We start from the raw sequence: 23,446 nt of genomic DNA on the forward strand, positions 1-23,446 counted from the left end.
CCTTGGAGGAGCTATAGTTATATGCATTTTTTTATATTAAAATGCAATAAATTATAGAAAAGAACTAACATAGAATGCCTGGACTGTGTGTGACCTAGGAAAGGGCATTTTAGGACACTGAAAGTGTTGATGTTGCAAGAATGCTCTGTGCACTCAGCTGTAAGCGCAGAACAATGGTACTGTGTCATGAAAGTACCCAAAAGTTAAAAAGACTGACGCAACCAATAATCAAAGTACCTATATATGCTCAGATTATGACGTATTATTCATTAAAAATGTATACTGTCATAATAAAATAATTTAAAAGGTTATTTTTTTAAAAAAAGGAACTAACAGCCAGGTTTCCACCATTAAAATGAAGTCAAAGGCTCTGTGAAATAATGGTGGTGAGCTGAATCCATTTTATACAAAAAATATTAAGAAGGTGTAGGCTAGAAGTAATGCTAGATAACAAACTGTATAAGATAGGAGGGTTTTGACCGAGCAAGTCAGGTCTTAGCTGACATCTTGGGTTTGTTGTTTTGCTCAATAAACTCTAATTTTGACACCTGGAACTCCTGACTTTGAGAGTTTTCTTACAGAGGGGGGAAGAAACGTTTTCCAGGCTCCACAACATAAAATTGGTGACCACGAAGGGACTGGCACCGGGCCAAGGGGAACTACTGTGGGCTTCCTTGCACTGACTCACTGGTGCCAAAAAACCTGAGGTAAGCATTTTGCTTAAATGGTGTTTCTCTGCAGTCTGTTGCAAGGTTTGACCCAGGTGGTAACTCTAACCAAGGCCTTTCCATTCTTGAACTGAGTTAAATGACTAATTGGATGAAATAGAGAACTGGGTTCCAGGTTTCAAAAACTATGCATGCAAACGTAAATATGTCTTGTAAATAAGTTGAAGTGCACACACTTTGCAGATACTGCTCTCAGTGAAGCACCAGCGGTGAAGGGGAGCCTGCAGAGACTGGTAGAGAAGCATTGAGCCCACTTTGATGGTTGGCACTGCTTGTCAAGATAGCAATATTGAGAGGGCTGAATAGGCAAGTTTGAAAAAACCTACCGATACCGCGTCCCAGGAGTCTGGAGGTGGGCTGAATTGGCAGTGTTAGAAAACCTGCGGATACCGCAAGGTGCAGCGACACCAGTAAATGATAAGGAGCCCACACAGATGGTTGGCCTTTGACCTGGCTGAGTCACAGGGAGCCCACATTGGATGGTTGGCCTTGTTCTCAAAATAACGCTGCATTTTGGGCTGCATTGGCAGGCACGCAAGAGGTGTGGTCACCCAAGAGGGGCATAGTGATAGTTAAGATATTTGGATATTTCAAATTATGTGCTGAAGATTATAAACATGTTTGTGATGAATAAGTTGCTGTGAATACAGGTATTGTTTATGTTAAGTTGCGTACAAATCAATTATATTGATGTTGCATGTTGGCTGCGATTGCTGATGTGTTTATATTGACTGTATTGTGCTTATGCTGGCTGCACCGTGCTATGTTGTATGTGGATGAATGAGCTGATATGTGTCTGTGTCATTGTTTTTCTCCTGAGAAGCATGTTACAAAAGACACAGAGATATGAGGTCTAAATTAATAGCTATAAATGAATGATAAACAGTATGAATAATAATTAAAAAAGCATTGAAGCGGTAAAATACTTTGAGATATTGGTGTTAATTATCTGACACCAATCATTAAAGATTCAGATAAGAAACACATTTGTTGAAAAAAAAGGAATGAATTATAATAAGAAAAAGCATCTGTTTTTCTCTCTCTTTCTCTCTTATACAGTGGGAGCATTGTAAAAGGCTGCATTGTATTCAGTGGAGCTCAAGAGCAAAAAGGCGGGGGTTGAGTGAGGCAGATAGGACGAGTAAGAAAGGGGGGCAGTGAGCAAGCAAACAGAAACACACAGAGACACAGACAAGGTTTTTTCTCTGTGTTTCCCCTACACAGCAACCAAATGTGGCAGCAAACTATTACTGATTCTGAATTACAAAGCTTAATGAAACAGACCATTAATAATTTTGCATTAAGAAGCGACCTAATGTGGATGCAGACCCTTTCTGACTTTGACAAACAAAAACAGCTCAAAGAAAAAAGAAAAGAACTAGAATTAGGAAGACTACTAATAGAAACACTGGGAATTAGTACTCATTTTTGGAGAGAATCTGAATACATAGATTGTGCAGGAATAGATAAATGGGATATCACAGAAAAAAAGACTACAATCACTAATTTGCAGGAAATAGAAAGGGAGTGGCCATCAGTAGATTGGAGTGCCATAGTGGATAGACATTTGACCTTTGAACCATTGTTTCACCACCTCACTGGACTTGAGTCCTATGTTGAGTCTTTCTCAATTGGGGCAATTACGTGCAGAAGTAAAAATACCAATTGACCCAGTATATGTGCCTTACATCAAAAAGGACTTAAATAGCCCATGGCCAAAAGGGATACAAAGAGTGACCATCTTAAGCGGTGGCTTCCTTTGGACGAGCACTGACATACGTCCAGTGCAGTGGAAGAGCAAGGTGTTGTTTCATAGCAACAGCAATGGAAAATTTACACCACTTTACACAACAAATGGAACTGTGGGAAAAGTGAACATAACAATTGTTGTAGGCAGAGATCCAGAGCGTAGCCAACAGCTGTGAGTGGAAGTATATGGGTGTTAAAACAAAAAGAAATAACAGCAAGTAATCATTGTAAATAATGAGTGATTTATATAGACACAGACGAGGGAAAGGGAGAAAGAGAGGAAGAAGAGGAAGGGGACTTTTATACAAAGTGGAAAGGGAAGACCTGATTGACTTCCTTGAACCTTTTCATTTAGAATATTGTGATAGAAGTGAATTAAATGATTCTGTAACTGTACTGGGAGGGTGTCAAGTAGAATTAACCCCATCTCTCACTTTTATGCATTGGGTAGGAGGTGTATCTGCTACAGGTCGCTGGTTTGCTGCAGATGGACTTTGGAGTTTTTACATAATTAGCCTAGGAGGAGACATTATCTGAATGCAGAATAATTCACATTGACCAATGTTAGATGAAGAGGAGGAAACACCTGTAAAACCATTGAATAGACAACAAATAAATGCTATTCTGAAATACTTAGTATTAAGTGCTAATACGTTAGCAATTAAAACAAGTCCTCCACCCAGCAAAAGCCCAGGGGAAGTCAGGGTATGGATACTTTTATTGATCCTCGTCTGACCAGCCTGGTGAAGACTAGTTAAGGGTAAACATGAGCTGGGGTTAGAGAGGTACATTAAAAATACAAGATACACTGTCATAATAAAAGTAAGCAACAATGACATCAACACCAGTAGAACAGATGTGCTCAATGTATCCAATATGTAAAGACATCATAAGGGTAACTGTCTAGCAAATGGGAAAAAAGAACAAAGGGCTTAAACACAAAATGGCCAGCAGAGGGAACATTTGATGTGGCTATGTGTAGAGAAATGGAAGCATTGATTAAAAATCACAAAGCAAAAAATAAGAATAAAAAAGAGAAGATAAGAGAGAAAAAGAACAGGATGTGTTGCAATTGTTTAAAAATCATGGGATAAAATTAATAAAAGCTGAAAGACAGACCAGCAGATGATAAAAGTGAAAAAAATAGAGAGACCACCTCCCTATGCACCACCTCTTGACCAATCTGTGAAACAAATCCCTGCTATATCAGGAACTGTAGAAATAAAAGGGAATATAGACATCAAAGATGACAGTTCTAATAGGGACAGTGAAGGGGCAAGCCTGAGGGAAGACATAGGCCACATAGCTTCAGAAGGTATGGAGACCCTCAACACCTATCAACATGTGACCTCAGCCTTAGCTGAAATGCAAGAAAGACTAAAAGAAGAACAGCGAATGTCACAAAGACAAGCAGACCTGTGTTCTGAACAAGGAACAGAAGAGGAGGAGAGGCCAAGGGCTAGAAGTACACCTAAGAGCGACTTAACAAAAAAGTTACAGGCACTGGAGCAAGAGGTATTAGAGGAGCAACTAGCTAAGGAGCAGCAAAATAGAAGAGAAGAAAGCCGTAGAGCACGCTCAACCAGCCCTAAGAGAGAATATAAATATGTCACAGGCAAGCTGGTCCTTGAAGATGTTCCAAAAGAAAAGCCAAGTTGGACAAGAGACCAACAAAGAAGATTGGTAAGAACAACTAACATGCATCTCCCAAGTGCATACCCAAGCAATGTGAATCTGTCCAAAGAATGGTTAGACAGACTGAGACTGCCCAATGACCAGCCAAGAGGCAGGGATATGTTTGATGAAAAGCAGGACTATGAACAGCAATTCAGAAGATATCCAAGTGACATGCAACCACACAGTGAAGAACAGCAACAATATCTTATGGATCCAGACACCCCCAGTAAATATACCATACAAACACAGTTGCCAATTTTAATTAAAGGCACACAAGGGCAGTATGTGCCATGGGCCAATCAGGACCTTGATGGACTGATAGCTCGCCTTCCAGACATCCATGAGGGGGCTAGAAAATGGATTCAAGTTGTAGAAGAAGAAACAACAGGGAAGCTCCTAGCGATTGGTGACATCAAAGCATTATTGGCCAAATGTTTAGGGGGATCCAAGATGAATGAGATCCTTAAAAAGGTGAATCTAAGAGGAGCAACTGATGATACGAAGATGGATGGATTTGCCTTTGACAGATATCGTGCTGACATGTGGGGGAATTGAGGAAGGAATATCCAACACGAATGGATCCAAGATCTCTGAAAGGCGAACCAATAGGTGAAACTGAAAATCCTACAGCATATATTTAAAGACAGCTAAGAAGATGGAAACAAGAGCTGGGGAAAAACCCAGAAACAGACCCAGTCATGACTACATTATTCAGAACAGCTATAGTGGATGCTATGCCAAACCCAGTGAAGGAAAAACTGGAAGATGTAGTTGGACTGAACTCCAAATCACACAGAGAGTTCTGTGAACATGTGACTCATGCTGTAGAACAATATAGGAGAAATGAGTTAAGATTGAAGCATCAAGAAAGAGAACTACAGAGAAAACTAACACAACTGCAGCTTGAAGAATTAACTGGGAAAAAGAAGAAGATCCAAGCCACAGTCAAAGAGAAAAAAGAACAATCAGTGGTAATGGCTCCTGTGAATGTGCCTGTCTCTGCTGCCCAGTATTCCCTGGTATCACCTGTACCTGTTATGCAGAATACAATGTCACCTGTACCTGTTGTCCAGAACACAATGTCACCAGCAGGACAAGCATCACAGCCACCAGCACCACTTGTAATCTATGTGCAACAGGAACAACCAGGAAACTGGAACAGACTACAACAGGGAGGAAGAGGAAGAGGTAGATAGAACAGTGGCCCTAGAACTAATGGCCCACCAATAATATGTTGGGGCACAACAGAAGAAATGTCCCTATAATCCATGGCAAAGCAGTCAAGCCCCCTAGTCCAAGCAATGCCCCATGGCAGCGAGAATACCAAGCTCCAGCAGCAGGTCCACTCAATCCATGGCGTGGACCACAGCAGGGCTACTGAGGCTGCCCAGAGGATCCTACGGGTAAGGGTCAGCTTCCAATGATATCATCTGATGCTGATCAAGAACCTATGCTGCAGGTTAAAATAGAGGGCAATAAAATACCAGTCTTGCTAGATACTGGACCTACGTTTACATGTATAAATCCAAATTATGCCTCTCACCTCCCCAAGTCTGGAAAATATGTAAAGACAGTAGGATTCTACAGTAGCCAATGACAGCTCCAGTTAGCATAAAAGTAAATGATGCAGAGATCAAAATTCCCATTCTAATATCAGAACAAACACCTGTCAACTTGTTAGGGAGAGATGCTATATGTAAAATTAATTTACAGATTTGGTGCACTCCAGAAGGCATTTATATAGACAACAGGGGCATCAAACAAATGACTGTCACAAAGTTTCAAGAACCTCAAGAGCCACAAGCAAACATATTGGTTAGGAGATGTAGGAAAGGATGTAGAAAAAACAATAAACAAATGGGGAAAATACATTAAAGAACAGCTCTGTGAACCAAGCATGCCAAAAACTGAGTTTCATTGTACCATGATATATGATTCAGAAAGGGACCCAGAGCTTGCAAAGAAATGGTTAAATGACACCAAAGGACAAGAAGTGCCTTTGAGTTCACAGTATATAATTGTAGGGCCAGAAGTTGCAGCACTACAAATTGAGAAATGCAACTTTATTGAACAATGGTTTCAAGTACCAAATTCAGTTCCACATGTTACCTTATATGTAAGTAGTGGACACTCGTGCAATGTAAGCAGTGACATACATCCGAGTCCATGAGACGGCGTGAAGTTTGTGAGGGAAGGGGATAAAAATTTGAAATGGAATGCAGCCTAGCAGTCACAGACAGTGCTCACCCTTTCAGTCCTAGTGCTTGTTCAAAGAGGGAGCAGTGCTTTCCTGAGGTAATGACAGAAGAACAGCATCTGGAGTTATTCACACTAAGTAATGACAAACCTAGACATGACATGTATTATAATGGGCTTGTTTAATTTTTACAGGTTTATTTAAATTCAGAGTTGTTAAAACATTGATAATGATCTTTAATCCACGTTAATAAATGATACCTTTATGAAAATTTACCATGGATTTACTGTAGTAATATTGTGGTATTTATAGTAACTTGGTTTTAATAATAGTAACCATACAATAATATCTATGGTTAATTTTGAGGTTTTATATGTGGCTTATACTAACTAATGTTTAAATGGTAAACAAAGCAGCCTAATAATTTTCTGTTTAGGCCCATAAATATATAAAAAATGTACAATAAAGTTACTAATTTTATCCAAAGACTTTGTACAAATTCAATTTAATAGAGGTATCGGTATTTTTATCGATATCGGCGATATTGGCCTAAAAGTACTTGGTATCGGATTGAAAAGAAAGTAAGTGGTATCACCCATCCCTAATCTACTCCCCCAGGTTATTGTTATAAATATGAGCCTCATCTGAAGGATTGAGGAGGAGGTGTTGCTACAACTTACAGTGAAGTTTTTGGTATTACTCAAAGGACAGGATATAGGTTTATGTATTTTGAACTAATAATGCTTAATATGACACCGTCAGATATAAGTAAAAAGTCTCTGTCGTCTTTTGCCCTTGCTACAATGTATAGATCACCCGGGATGTACTCTGGTTTCCTTGATGAATTTGCACATTTTCTATCAGACCTAGTAGTTAATGTAGATGGAGCTTTAATTGTTGGTGAATTCAACATTCACATAGATAATGAAAAGGTCACATTGGGATTAGCATTTATCGATATTCTCAACTCTCTTGGAGTCAGACAAAATGTGACAGGACCAACTCATCGCCATCATCATATGCTAGATTTAATTCTGTCATATGGAGTTAATGTTGATACAATAGAAATTCTACCGCAGAGCGATGACATCTCAGATCATTACCTTGTACCTTGTTTGTTGCAATCAGCTAATGTTACTCAATCTACACAATGCTATCGTTCAGGTAGAACTATTCTTTCAACCACTAAAGATAGCTTCACTAATAATCTTCCAGAATTGTTTCACATACTCAGTAAGCCAAAAAGTCTAGAATAACTTGATGTAATAACAGAAAGTATAAATACAGTCTTCTCTAGCACTCTTGATAGTGTCGTCCCCATTTGATTAAAGAAAATTAAAGAAAAAAGCCTCACACTGTGGTACAATGATCACATTCATGCTCTCAAGAGAGCAGCTTGGAAAATGTAGCGCAAGTGGAAGAATACAAAATTACAGGTTTTTCGCATACATGGAAGGATAGTGTACAGTACACTACAGACAGGCACTAAAAGCTGCCAGGTCAGTATATTTTAGCAAACTCATAGAAAATAACCACAACAATCCTAGGTGTTTATTCAGTACTGTGGCTAAATTGGTTAGGAATAAAGCATCGACAGAAACAGATATTCTGTCGCAGCACAATTGTAATGACTTCATGAATTTCTTTACTGATAAAATTGAAATAATCAGAAATAAAATTGGAACTATGCAATCAACTGTCACAGCACCTCAGAAAACAGTGTCTCATAATTTTCCTCACGAGCAACTTCAATAGGTCATGAAGAGCTAACAAAACTTATCAAAAAATCAAAAGCCTCAACATGTATGTTAGATCCAGTACCAACTAAGCTCTTAAAAGAGGTATTCCTAGTAATCTCAGAACCTCTTCTTAATATTATTAACTGCTCTCTATCCTTAGGACATGTCTCAAGGAACTTTAAAATGGCAGTTATCAAACCGCTTATTAGGACGCCACAGCTTGATCCTAGAGAATTGGCTAATTACAGACAGGTTTAAAATCTACCATTTATGTCGAAAATACTAGAAAAGGTAGTGTCCTCCAAACTATGTTAATTTTTACAGAGGAATGGAATATAGGAACAATTTCAGTTAGGATTTAGGCCCCATCACAGTATAGAGACTGCATTTATCAGAGTTACAAATTACTTGCTCTTATCATCTGATTGCGGCTGCATTTCTCTTCTAGTGCTTTTAGATCTTAGTGCTGCCTTCAACACGATAGATCACGACATTCTCTTGAATAGGCTGGACAAATATGTTGGCATTAGTGGACTTGCATTAGCATGGTTTAGGTCCTATTTATCAGACCGCTACCACTTTGTATGTGTAAACAAGGTATTGTCAAATCAAACAAAAGTTAAGTATGGAGTGCCACAGGGATCAGTTTTAGGGCCTCTGCTTTTCACATTATATATGCTTCCCCTGGGAGATATTATCAAGAATCATGGAATAAGTTTCCACTGTTATGCCGACGACACCCAACTTTATATTATTCTAAACCCAACAAAAATTCACAATTCTCCAAATTAGCAGTGTGTATCAATTAATTCAAAGATTGGATGGCCAGAAATTTCCTTCTACTCAACTCAGACAAAACAGAGGTACGAATTATTGGACCAAAAACAAGCCGCTAAAATATAATTTGACTCTCGATGGATGTACTGTTACATCATCTTCAACAGCGAAAAACTTAGGTGTTATATTTGATATCTGACAATCTGTCCTTTGAAAATCAAATTTCTAATGTTTGCAGAACAGCATTCTTCCACCTGAGAAATATTGCTAAATTACGACACTGTAACGTTGGTGTCTTGGAGTGGAAGAGGAAGAGAGGAGACGCAGGAGTAAAAACTTTAAATCCTTTAATCACAATTGTTGGAGTAGAGCAAACACTGGAGTGGAAACAAACACAAGGCTCAACAATAGTAATCGCTGGAGTGGAACAAATACAAAATCTAAACATCAAAGCTTAACTCAACGAAACAATTCACAATGTAACACTTCATATCCTCAATGTAACACTTCAAGGACTGACAAAGGATGAACAGAACTAGAGGGTATTTATACAAACAATGACTAATGATGGAATGGAGGACAGGTGAGGAGGATTGGAAACAGGCGGGAGTGATGAGGGCAGTGTACTATGGGAAATTAAGTCCGGGGAAAACTTCAAAATAAGAGTCCTTGAAGAAAATGAGGGAGACAGACTGTGACATTACCCCCCTTTAAAGGGCGACTCCTGGCACCCAACGACAGATGAGGAGGGTAAGATGACTCAGAAGATGAAGGATTCGAGGAGGATGAACAGGAGGCCTAGGGGTTGGCTTCAGGGCTGGGAAAGGATCCGGGGGCTTGGGGGACGGCATCAAGGGCTGGGAATGGATCAGGGAGCCTGGGGGGCAGCTTCAGGCCTGGTAATGGATCAGGAGGCATGGGAGGCAGCCACAGGGCAGGAACTGGGTCTGGAGGCCTGGGAGGCGGCCACAGGGCAAGGACTGGGTCAGGAGGCCTGGGAGGCAGCCACAGGGCAGGAACTGGGTCTGGAGGCCTGGGAGGCGGCCACAGGGCAAGGACTGGGTCAGGAGGCCTGGGAGGCAGCCACAGGGCAAGGACTGGGTCAGGAGGCCTGGGAGGCAGCCACAGGGCAAGGACTGGGTCAGGAGGCGGAACCGCTGGAGGAGGAGACGGGAAGCGGGCAGAGCCGAGGAAGAGTCTGAGGACGTAATCTCGTTGGTAAGGTCATGTGGAGGAGGAGTCAGGAAGCACATCATTGTTTACATTTTTTTTATTATTATTTGGAAATTATTTTTTATTTTATATTGTTTTGAAATTGTTTTGGACTGTTTTGGTTGTGAACGGAGCTTGGTCTGTGCTCTGTGCAAGTTTCTATTGTAAACAATGACGCGCTTCCTGCCTCCTCCTCCACGTGACACGTGACCTTACCAACGAGCTTACATCATCCCTCTCATGAGCGCATGTCACAGAGATGTACGGAAGTGAACATTTGTAGTTAAAAAGTATATAAGTATTGTTTTGTTTCTCAAAATAATCAATAGTTTGCATTCGGAAGAACTTTATTTGTCAACTGGAGTCATGTGGATTATTTTGATGCACCCTAAATATGCATTTTGGACCGTGAGTACATTCACTTGCCTTGTTTAGATGAGGAGGCCTGAAATTAAATCCTAAAAATCATAAATTCTGTTTTGATGAAGAAAGAAACTCAGACACATCTTGGCTGGCCTGAGGGTGAGTAAATTATCAGCAAATTTTCATTTTTGGGTGAACTATTCCTTTAAGTGACCTTCTGACACCCTATATTCTGTCACATTCATTACGATCACAAAATTCTGGCTTGTTAGTAATTCCAAGAATATCACAATCCACAAAAGGAGGTAGATATTTGTTAGATATTTGGCTCCTAAACTATGGAATAGTCTCCCTAACACTGTTTGGGATGCAGACACACTCAGTTTAAGTCTAGACTAAAGACTTATCTATTTGGCCAGGCATACACCTAATTTATCCTTCAAATCACAAATAGGCTGCTTTAATTAGGTCTACCGGAACCAGAAACACTGATCATGGTCTATAACTCTGCAAAAAAATTTTTTTTATGGAATCTATGCTAATATTATTCTATTTGTATCCCTGTCCCAACCTTTGGACTCCTATCCCAGAGGTTACCAGAACCGGCCGGATCCAGCTCCATTCCTGCTTCGTGCTGGACTCCACTGCTACGTGTCTCTGAGTGATGATGACTAAATGCAGCCGGTGTCAGCCAGACATCACTTCAGTCTACTACGATGGACTTCAGAGGATGAACTGATGCTAACTCCAACCATAAGACATGGGATACATCATATGCTATTGCCTGAACCTTGAATTTAGGATGGAACCCACTGAACCTCACCGAAATTACCGGCCGGTTGAACTGCGAAGCACCTCACTGATCTCGGCCTGCATCAACCTTGGTCTAATGATAGACTATCAATTAATTTTCAACAAAAGCCTTCAACAGCCGACTAACAAAGAACAATGCATCTATGAGAATTTCTGCAGTTAATACAGGATGGACTTCAAAGACATTAGTCATTAATCTTACAGTTCTTACAACATTTTTGTTAAAACACTGGCCTTTAACACTTAGTTTAATAATTTTAAACCATGACTTGCACTATACATAATTAAGTAATATTGGCATTATATTCATGCTGTTAGCCAGTGGGGAACTGGCCCTCACAGTGAGCCTGGTTTCTCCCAAGGTTATTTTTCTCCATTAACCAACATCTTATGGAGTTTTGTGTCCCTTGCCACAGTCACCTTTGGCTTGCTCACGGGGTTTCTAAATACTTATTTTTATACACAATTCACAATCGCATTTAATCAAACTTCACAATGATGACTCTAAGACTTTATAGATATTACAGTTTCATTTTCTGTTAATGCATGATTTTCTGTAAAGCTGCTTTGAAACAATGTGTGTTGTGAAAAGCGCTATACAAATAAAAATGACTTGATGGTATTGGAGTGGCCATCACAAAGCCCTGACCTCAATCTGATAGAAAATTTGTGGGCAGAACTGAAAAAGCCTGTGTGAGAAAGGAGACCTACAACCCTGACTCAGTTACACCAGTTCTGTCTGGAGGAATGGGTCAAAATACCAGCAGCTTATTGTGAGAAGCTTGTGGAAGGCTACCCAAAAAGTTTGACCCAAGTTAAACAATTTAAAGGCAATGCTACCAAATATTAACAAAATGTATGTAAACTTCTGATCCACTGGGAATGTGATGAAAGAAATAAAAGCTGAAATAAACCATTCTCTTTACTATTATTCTGACATTTCACATTCTTAAAATATAGTGATCCTAAATATCAGGAATTGTAAAAAACTGAGTATAAATGTACATGTCTAAGGTGTATGTAAACTTCTGACTTCAACTGTATGTTTCATTGTGTTCTTTTCACATCACCAAACAACACTAATCGAAGCATAGCCAAGCGTATCTACATAGGCGGCAGCCAAAGAGAGCAAGGATTTGCTTCATCGATGTTTAATAAAACACATTGAAGCGGGTGACCCGCACCATGTATAATAAAAACACTTTATAGAAAACTATTGTGAGTATGCACCGTTCAGATCACACAATTAAAAAACACAATACATTCTTTAATGTGTAAAACCTTTTAAATTAGCTCCATGTAATGAAGGCTGCTACTGCTGGCAATGGCAATGATGAAGACGATGACGATGATGTGAAGATGAAGAACCCAAGTGCAGTTTATTTACAAAGTGCAGTAATCCAAAAACCCTAACTAAAAACTTTCGAGCCTCATGTATTCAGATAGAAGACAAAGACAGGCCTAATACAGTCGTAAAAACCTAACTCAAGCCCCTACTTTCCAAGTCGTAAATTTCAAACCAAAATCAAACAAAGGGAGTCCAAAACAGACCAAATCCATGAAGCCTTGCTCACTAAAGGATCGAACTCTCAACTCCTATTGGATGAGGCACACAACAGAACACCCCTCAAACATGACATCATCAAGTTGAAATACCTCTGAAATGCTTCTGGGATTTGCTTCCAGGGACTTTGTTCACCGAGTATGGACGCATCTCTTTGCTGCTCGTGGCACAAGGAAGTAACGTCCGACTTGAAACTGTGGCCATACAATCTCCATCTCGCTGGAACTCAGCAACTGAGTTCATCCATTAAAGAATCAAATAACGCGGGACTGTTTACGAGCCGTCCACCGCGTCTCTGAGTGATAAACTGACAGCTGTTTTCTCTCCCACTATCGCGAAATCGGCTTTAGGGCTGTCACCTCTCTCTCTCTCTCTCTCTCTCTCTCTCTCTCTCTCTCTCTCTCTCTCTCTCTCTCTCTCTCTCTCTCTCTCTCTCTCTCTCTCTCTCTCTCTCTCTCTCTCTCTCTCTCTCTCTCTCTCTCTCTCTCTCTCTCTCTCTCTCTCTCTCTCACTAACCACACACACACACACACACACACACACCTTATATATACACTGGTAGACGCCATTGACTGGTTTCTCGCCGCCCCCATTCGCGGTCATATTCCCTGGCTGGAAGTCTCGCGTGACATACTCTCCACGAGAGTCACATCCGCCATTTTGTGCGTGTCCCTCCTTACACACACACACACACCTAATGTGTTATAGGATTATTTTTATTTCCATATCTAATCATATCACTGTTTAGTTTGTAGTTGTAAGTCAGAAGTTTATTGACTGCATTGTATTAATTATTAATTGATATTACTGCATAAATAAACTTTTGTTTATATTACAAAGAGAAGTGTTTTGGTTTGTTTTGCATACGCCTGTGTCATGCTGACGGGATGTCAGTGCTCGGATTCAAACCTTCATTCATTGTTTTTTTTCCCGAAAATCGATATTCTTCAGATGCTGATTTTCCTAAGAAAACAGTCTAATATTGAGACTGTTTTACTATTTGGTTATTAGTCCCTGATTTCAGGGTGGTGCCCCGTCAATGTTAATCCTTATTAATATTCTATTGATTTTTGATAATTGATAATAATCTTTGATGATTGAATTTGAATGATCAATAAGCTAGTATTAATTGTAATTAATGTTTCATTGATGTTAACAATTAACAATTATCTTTGATAACTGTTGATTTAAAGGATTTAAAAAAAGCTAACATTGATTCTCATCAATGTTCTATTGATTTTAATAATTAATAACTATCTTTGATAATTATTGCTAATAACCAAACTTGCTCCTAAACGTAGCACGCTACATTTACTGGAGCCCCATATGAGGTTTTAATGAGTTAGATTCAATTGATTAATCTAAATATTAATTAATAATTACAGAAATAATTATTAATTATTTTTGATAGTAACACTGATCTAAACAACCTGTAAAGCCCTACAAAACCGTGAACAAAACATGGACTTGACATAACATGACTTGACTATAAGCAAGGCTTAACTTGAACCAAACTTACATCAACATTTACATTCAATACTTAGCAATTAGACAAAACAAACATGAGGGCTTAAATACAAAACATGGGAGAACATAAACCAATGAACAAACAGAACTCTAACAAGATAATTAAACAATAAACCAATGAAAACATGACACATGAACATGGAGGAAAAACATGAAATCACATGACAAGGGAAACAGGAACTAAACATTTCAAAATAAAAGACATGAATCAACAAAATACACATGACACTCCAAATGAGTGCACCTTTAAAAAAACCTTATTTAGGATGTTTTTATAGATACTTATTTTTATTTTTATCTTTTCTGGAAGCAAAACAAAGAGAGTGATTAAGAAAAATATATCCAGACAGCCGACCACCAGTCTTTGCAATGATCATTCGATTCCTTCTGCATGATGCCACGGGAAAGTCTTCCAAAAGCAGAGAATCCAATCTCTCCATTTTACAACTTATATTTAAATGCATTTTCAATTAAATTATGTGATATTTATATTGCCTAATTTTGTCTAGATAAGGATAACTTCACTGAGTACTTTTTTATTCTAAATGCGATGTATAAATGTAAAGAAGAGTATAAAATCAATCTGTTCAATTCATTACTATCCATTTGGAGTCGCCAATTCACAGAAAGCAGTAAAAGAGTACATACACACAGTCAAGACTGTGTGGACGGTTTAAGTTTATTTTTTTACAAATCACATAAAGTGTGTATGGGAAATTGTGTATGCACATTTAAATCTTGTCCATGTGCAACGTTTAGAAATGAGGCCCCAGATCTGCAAAAACAAGCTCAAAATAAGCAATTAAATTTTTTCCCATATGGGAAATTATCAACATAAGCATAGTATACAGTGGCCTATTGACCTGTTTCAGTGATGTGATGGCAGCTGCCATATTTGTCACCATCAGTGGGAAAAAGCAATACAATTTTCCGGTAAATAGGAAAAAAAACACTCATGAGTATCAAGATATCAAGAAAAGCATCAAGAAATATCTTTTGATCCATGCCAAGTCCCATGAAAAGTGTACAATACAGTTTCCACACAGACTCAGTTGGTATACTTTGACAGGAACCATGCTGTGCAAGAACGTTTCTTTGAATTCATCCCTATCTTGGATGCAACAGCCGAATTGATTGCCAGTGTGATTTTGGAGAGACTGAACAGTCATTTCACTGATGATGACAAAGGTAAACTCATCGCGCAACCATATGACGGGGCCAGTGTGATGAGTGAAGAGCAGGCTTTTTTTTAACCGGTCGCCCAAACGCACTACTATTCTCAACCAGACTGTTGCATGAAGGCTGCCAAGAGCCTCGTCCACAAGATGGAACTTCAATTTCAGAATCGTGAACACTGTCTACAAGAACCTAGATGACCTGATAGTGGTTTAGATCTATTGTGGCAGCCAGCTCATTTGATAGCACCACAGTAAGGGAGGTATCTGGCTTCCTGAGGATACTGCAGGATGATGACTTCTAGTTTTTCCTGCAGCTGTTTCATCAAATCATGCCTCACATTGACATGATGTACCAGCAGCTGCAGAAGAAGGACATTGACACAGTCTTCATCAAACAAGCCCTCCAGAGGGCAGTGTGCATCCCATAAGTTAAGATCAAATAATATTGTTCATACCTTTTCAATATAGAACCTTGTCATATCAAAATGTATGCATAATATAAGCTTATATGGTAACAAGATTTAGACACTCAAAAGTGAGAAACTAATTTAGTCATCTGCATCTTTGGAAATTGTAATTACCCTTTGTGTAACAAAGTTAAGCCCAGCCAGTAATTTTGATATTTTCCCAGCCATTCTCAGAAATGATATCTAAAACAGACTATTTGTATTACTTCTGTTTTTCTAAAACATGAATTGTAGGTGTTGTCAATGACATACTGTCTCATTCATATACTAACAAACACTGTTGGTCTGTCTACCTTCAAGGACAAAAGCTCATTTCAAGAGCAGCAGCAAGTAGCAACACGAACCACAAGATCAAGGCCTTGGGAGAAGAAGAAAAGCAGAGGCTGTCTAAAGAGGTATAGGCATTTATTAATGATCATTTAAGTAGGTCTACTCAAGTGTTGGAAAATCACCCACTCTGTTTTTATAGAGTTACATTCAGGAATGGATGGTAGCAGTCTTTTTTACTCATAGTATTGTACTTTCAAAGTGTGAGACACTCATTTACTTGAGTGTTGAGTATTTCCATATCCCAAAGGAAATTTGGTAGTTTTCCACTATATCTATCTGGACCCATCATACTCTCAAGGATACAGTAAAAGTCTGCATAATTAAATCACAAACTTAGGGACTTTGAGACAACTTTTCCTTAAGAGACTGAGTACATAATGGTCACATTCATGTTTATTGCATGCCAACACCAGTAGAATTGTTTCACAAGTTTGTTTGCCCATATAATCTTTAATCTATTAAGGTTAAACTTATTTGGCTTGCTGTCCATGGTGGAGGGGCTCAAGGAAGCAGCTTCAACTTGAGCTCCGAATTGCAGTTTGCGATGGGTATATATTTATGGAGCTATGCTCCTAGACTTTATAAGAGGAAACATGGTTGCGGTGTTATGGGAGATTTAGTGGCATGGCCTGAAAGGTTCCACAGTTGCGGCACCTGGACAACACATTTGCGCTGCTTTGCAGTGTCGTGGGAGTTTGTCGCATGGCAGAGGTTTAGACGCACGGCCTAAAAGACACCGCAGTTGCGGCACCTGGAGAGCACGTGTGCTGCTTTGCAGTGTCGTGGGAGTTTGTCGCATGGTCCGAAAGATGCCACAGTTGCGGCACCTGTACAGCACATTTGCGCTGCTTTGTGGTGTCATGGGAGGTTGTTGCATGGTCTGAAAGATGCCGTAGTTGTGGCATGTGGACAGCACATTTGTGCTGCTTAGGGATGTTTTGAGCCAATGGCAGGGGCACTGCAGTTGTGCTTTCTTAACAACTAAAATGTTTGCCATCTTTGGCTCCACGGTAGGTAATGGTGAAGTCTTGGAAAGACACCTAGGTAGAGAAAGCGAGAGGTAAACCTGCGTACAATCCAGTGACAGGAATTTAAATGGGCTCTCGCAGGGATCTGCTGGAAGTAATATTGGTGAAACCCCTGCGGAAGCCACAATACAGGTGTTGCTGTAGAAAAGACAAAATGGTCATATTTAGGTGAAATTTATATTAGGGAGACATTTCACACCCCTGTGAATAAGAAATAATCTGTGAAGAGTTAGATCCATGGCCACTGGAGAGTGGGCTGCACTTGCGCTGGTAGATGGAAAACTTCTGCTAATGCTTATTTGAGGGGAAAGCATGCAGTCGACGTTTCAGGGACATAAGTCTAGAGAGAAGGGAGCGAGAGAGAGCAAGAGACCGCTGAAGTGCCGTTAAGAGGAAACACCTGTGCGCTAGAATGAGATTTAAACAGTCAAGCATGTGGGAATAAAATGTAGACAGTTGAGATGAAAGGACCAGTGCACGGCCATATGAAGCGGTAGCACTGGTATATGGAGAAGCAGTGGCCGGTTTTGCGGAGGCAGCCTCAATGCAATATGGTCTGCTTCGGCGAGTAATGATTAAAAAAGGAAGAAAGGCAGGGTAGAAAACCACAGTTAATAATTATCACGGTGTATGCAAATAGTGAGCTGCTGCGGCAGCTTTAGTTGAATAACATAATGATTTTGATAAAATAGCTTATCTGATAATGAGGACGAATGCTTCATTCGGAGTAATAGGACATCACATGGATCTATTGCGGGTGGGCAGGGCCAAATGCTGGAAACAGCTGAGACCGAAGAGAGGTAAGCAGCTGCTTATATACTCTGGCTGTTAATTGAAAGATTAGATGGGCTTGCTCCTCCCGAACTTACGTTTAGGAACTTAATTTATGGCTGTTTCCTCAGTCATGCCTGAGATGCCAGTAACACACACATATACTAATGGAATTTAAAAATGCACCACTCCTATTATTTAGGAAAATTGTAAAAAATAAACTTATTCCATAACAAAACAATATTTGTTTTATCAGAATTTTATGTAGTACAATATTCATATTCACTACTTCTGTTAAAACATCTTGGATACTGATGTAACCTCTGTTCCCTGATGGAGGGAACGAGACATGGTGTCGATGTAGTGACACTAGGGGTTCGATCTTGAGAGCCCCAATCACCTTTGCTTAAAATAGAAAAGGCCAATGAAAATTGGCGAGTGGAATTTGCATGCCACTCTCCACCCCGGACATACGGGTATAAAAGGAGATGGCATGCATCACTCATTCAGATTTACGCTGAGGAGCCGATAGAGAGTCCCGGCCATGTCAGCGGCCGGTTCAGTGCTGCGGCAGGAGGGACACAACATCTCGTTCCCTCCATCAGGGAACAGATGTTACATCAGTAACCAAGACGTTCCCTGTCTGTCACTCACTCGACGTTGTGTCAATGTAGTGACACTAGGGGTTCCTATAGGAAACGTCACAGGCGCTGAACCATGTCACAAGGCACAGAAGTGTGGACATGGGCAAGCGAGTGCTCAAACATGTCATGACCTTCCAGCGAGTTAGGTAAGGTGTCTCACTAGTTCCGTTAAGGGGGGAGAGGGCACTTACCCAAGTAGGCTACCGGCGGTGCCTTTCTTAATTTGCTGTTAAGCAATCTCCTGCCAAGCACTTTCTAGAATAGCTGGGAAGTGCTCTTCCCTCTCCAGGAAGGAGAGCTCTACAGAGAACACATCCTGCCGGAGGGAGGTTAACATGTGGAGCATACCTCACATGGACTTACCAACGGGGAAGTACACATATGGAATGATACCACAAGAGGACCCTATCTTCAGAAAGGGTACGCAGCACAGTGGCGGAGACAGAAAAAGCACTGACGAGGGGAAACACAGGTTTCACCTAAGGTGGAAACCGAACAGTGGAAACTCAACAAATGGGATTACCAAAAGGGAATCACCATGCATGGAGCACTGAGCTCAAGCACACGAGCTCACCTGAAAAGGGGAATACCACAAGTACTGGGCCTGGTGGCATTACTCCTCCGCTGAGTTTGTAACCGGACAGTGCCAAAGAATTAAAGAGGCATCCGGAGTTCACCGGTACGGCCACCAAGAGGGCCATCTTCAGAGACAGAGTGCTGAGCTTGGCCTGCTCCAGGGGCTCAAACGTGGCTCTCTCTAGGGCAGGTAGGACCACAGAGAGATCCCAAGAGGAGATCAAGCGCGGTCTAGGAGGATTCAATCTCCTCACACCTTTGAAAAACCTGTTGAACACAGACCCGACGGCGCATCTCTGTGGGTCTTCCCCACGGGAAGAACACCAGTTAGCAAAAAAGACGCCACTTCAAGGCATACAGCCACTTGGTAGAGGGGGCCCTGGCCTGAGTGATCGTGTCCAGGAGCCAGACGTGGAGATTCCAGAGGTCCGGCCATGGGTGCTGGAGCGTGCCTTGCCCTTATATGAAGGTCCTGCCTCAGGGGAATGCGCCAGGGTGGTGCTACTGTCAGGAGCATCAGATCCGAGAACTAAGTCTGGTTGGGCCAGTACAGCGCAACGAACAGGACTTGCTGCTTGTCCTCCCTGACTTTGCACAGAGTCTGTGCAATGAGGCTCACAGGAGGAAACGCATGCTTGCGTAGCCCCCGAGGCCAGCTGTGTGCCAAGGCATCCGTGCCGAGGGGGGCCTCGGACAGGGAGTACCACAGGGGACAGTGAGAGGAGTCTTGGGAGGCAAACAGGTCTAGCTATACCTCCCCGAATCTCTCCCAAATCAGCTGGACTACATGGGGGTGGAGTCTCCACTCTTCACGGAGTGTTACCTGCCGTGAGAGCGTGTCCACTGCATGGTTGAGGGCACCCGGAAGGTGAGTGGCTCGCAGAGACATCAAGGTCTGCTGACTCCAAAGGAGGAGGCGGCGGGCGAGTTGCGACATGCGACGTGAGCGTACGCCGCCTTGGCGGTTTATGTATGCTACGGTCGCGGTGTTGTTGGTTCGGACCAACACATGCTTGCCCTGAATCAACGGTCGGAGCCTCCTCAGGGCCAGCGATACTGCCAGCAACTCTAAGCAGTTGATGTGCCATTGAAGTCGGGGCCCCGTCCAGAGCCCCAACACTGCCTGCCCGTTGCACACGGTGCCCCAGCCCGAGTTCGAGGCATCTGTCGTGACCATCTGTATGCGCCTTGAGACCTGCTCTAGGGGAACACCTGCCTGTAGAAATGCCAGGTCCGACTAAGGGCTGAAAGTCTGATGGCACTGTGGCATGATGGTCACACACCGGGTGCCGTGGCGCCATGCCCACCTCGGGACTCGAGTCTGTAGCCAGTGCTGAAGCGGGCTCATATGCATCAACCCGAGGGGGAGAACCGCCGCCGAGGATGCCATATGCCCCAGGAGCCTCTGAAATTGTTTCACTGGTGCCACTACCTTCTGCCTGAAGGTCTTCAGGCAGGTCAGCACTGACTGAGCATGTTTAGTCGTAAGACGTGCCCTGAGAGCGACCGAGTCCAACTCTATACCAAGAAAAGAGATACTCTGCACAGGGGAGAGCTTACTCTTCTCCCAGTTGACCTGAGCCGGAGTCGGTGGAGGTGCTGAAGCACAAGATCCCTGTGTACACACAATAGATCTCACGAGTGAGCTAGGATTAGCCAGTCGTCGAGATAATTGAGAATGCGTATGCCCTTCTTCCTTAGCGGGGCCAGGGCAGCCTCTGCGACCTTGGTAAAGACGCGAGGGGACAGGGACAGGCCGAAGGGGAGGACCTTTTACTGGTATGCTCTTCCCTCGAAAGCAAACCAAAGAAAGGGTCAGTGTCAAAGAAGGATCGATACGTGAAAGTACGCATCCTTCATGTCGATGGCCGCGAACCAATCCTGATGTTGTACTGATGCCAGGATGCGCTTCTGCGTTAACATCCTGAACGGAAGCCTGTGTAAGGCCTTGTTCAGGGTACACAGGTCCAAGATTGGGCACGACCCTCCCCTCTCTTGGGCACAATAAAATAAGGGCTGTAGAAGCCCTTGCGCAACTCGGCTACGGGGACGGGCTCTATTGCTCCCTTCGCCAGAAGGGTGGCAACTTCCGCCCGAAGGATGGAGGCACCCTCGCCCTGCACCGTAGTGGAGAGGACGCTATTGAACCGGGGCGGGTGTCTGGCGAACTGGATCATGTAGCCGAGGAAAATCGTCCTGATGAGCCACCGTGAGGGCTGGAGAGCTCTAACCAGGCCTCCAGTCTCTGTGACAGCGGCACCAGGGGAACAACTGGACTCACCGTGCTGGGCAGGGTAGTTTGCGGCAAGGCAGAGCAGGGGCTCCACCTGGAAGACAGCCCAGGGGGGACGTGTTGCTCCGCAAGCCCGCAACGGTGGCTGGTGACTGTGGTGGGCGAGCGGCCCCAGAGACCAGCACACTTATCTGTTCACCGGCTGTCTCTCGATGGAGAACGAGGGAACGGGAAGTTCTCTTGTTCACCTGATTGACCAGAAAGTTTTCCAGCGCCTGGCCGTTGCGAGTGCGCTGGCCCAGGGAATGAGGAAACTGCTCTTTTATATACCATGTGGGTGCCGAGGCCCAGAGAGCACTCAGCAATGTCATACTCACCACACGTTGGCCCAGGGGTGATGGTGGGGCTGGAGAGATGTCCCGGGCCAGACCGGTCAGGAGCGGTCACCTCATCACTGGTCGGGCCATGTCAGGACTGCCTCGAAGCCCTTCTGGGGTTCTTGGTGGCCGGCTGACGGGCAGGTGGAGCCAACTTCCCGTTGGAGGATCTTTTTCTCTGAGGCCGGTGTGCGGGCTCCGATGGTACAGGAGCTGGGCCAGCACCGCAGGGGAACGGCTCTGGCGATAAGCAGACGGGGTGCGGGATCTCGGTGGCCTGAAGGCGGCCGGGTCGTGCCACGGCAGGATGTGTTTTCTCACCGTCGAGAACTGATGGGTGAAATCCTCGACGGTGTCACCAAAAAGCCACCCTTGGGAGATGGGCGCATCAAGAAAGTGGACTTTCTCAGCATCACACATCTCCACAATGTTGAGCCACAGGACCACAAGCATGGACACTGTCCACCCCAGGGCGTGCACCGTGACCTTCGTCACATTTAAGGCGAGGTCGGTCACAGTGCGCAGTTCCTGCATCAGCCCTGGGTCGGTCCTACCCTTGTGCAAGTCTTTTAGCGCCTTGGCCTGGTGGACCTGCAGGATGGCCATGGCATGCAGGGTGGAAGTGGCCTGACCCATGGCCTTGTAAGCCTTCATCATTAAAGAGGAAGAGAACTTACAGGCCTTTTAAGGGAGCCGTGGTCAGTCATGCCAGGTGGCTGCGCCCTGCATCTTCACAAATTCTGTGGAATGATGTTAACAGAGATTGTTCGTCACAATTTACAGACTGGGTAACCGTCATTAATATTTTAAATACCCAAAGTATTCCTACTGCACATCGCAGACTTCAACCGCACCATAAATGAGGAGGAAATAAAGTTCAAGCTCCGACATTTGGTGTGCTTCACCCTGAATCTCGTCAGGTTGGTGAAGCTGTATATGTAGCCGATTGTTTCTTAATTTAACTGATATTTACAATGGAAACGTTAACTTCTTTACTTGTATATATATATTTTTTAAATCTGAATAAATCCTGACTCACACAGTGCCGTGAATGAAAAATTGGCAAATACAGCTGTATGTTTTTTAAACCCTGGTACACTGTGAAACTGGTGAATCTTTATTCTAAACACAAACTTTCTCCTTCGAATGATAAATACGTCATCACAACGACACACCATTCACAGTATCTAATCTGCTTTTGTTCACACAGACATGTTCTGGGATTGATCCTGGCAATGTTACTAGGGTCAAATTTTCTGGCATTCCGACTCCGGCTTGCGTTCACACAGAAGGCTCAATGGCATTGATTTCTGGGAATATCCGAGTATTTTGACATTATAGTGCTTTTTATTTATTTCAATGTGTTACAGTTATGACAATTATTTTTTACAAGATTAATAGAAACAATAATTGGGCAAACTTTTGCCACATAACAGAGCACCACACACATGGCAGCACGGTCATATGGTGACGTCAAATGAAACAGGTCAATATAA

At 42.5% G+C, this 23,446-nt stretch overlaps 1 protein-coding gene across 1 annotated transcript in view; it reads right to left on the minus strand.

Annotated features, from left to right (window-relative positions):
• Nucleotides 1-13,196, minus strand: part of LOC127414602 (solute carrier family 35 member E2A-like) — a 72,185-nt gene extending 58,989 nt beyond the window's left edge. Inside the window, exon 1 of the mRNA XM_051652748.1 lies at nucleotides 12,912-13,196. The gene's annotated coding sequence lies outside the window, so the exon portion shown is untranslated. The remainder of the gene's footprint in view (nucleotides 1-12,911) is intronic.
• Between the last annotated feature and the right edge of the window lie 10,250 nt (nucleotides 13,197-23,446).

This window comes from Myxocyprinus asiaticus, chromosome 24 (assembly GCF_019703515.2).
Source record: "Myxocyprinus asiaticus isolate MX2 ecotype Aquarium Trade chromosome 24, UBuf_Myxa_2, whole genome shotgun sequence".
NCBI classification, from domain to species: domain Eukaryota; kingdom Metazoa; phylum Chordata; class Actinopteri; order Cypriniformes; family Catostomidae; genus Myxocyprinus; species Myxocyprinus asiaticus.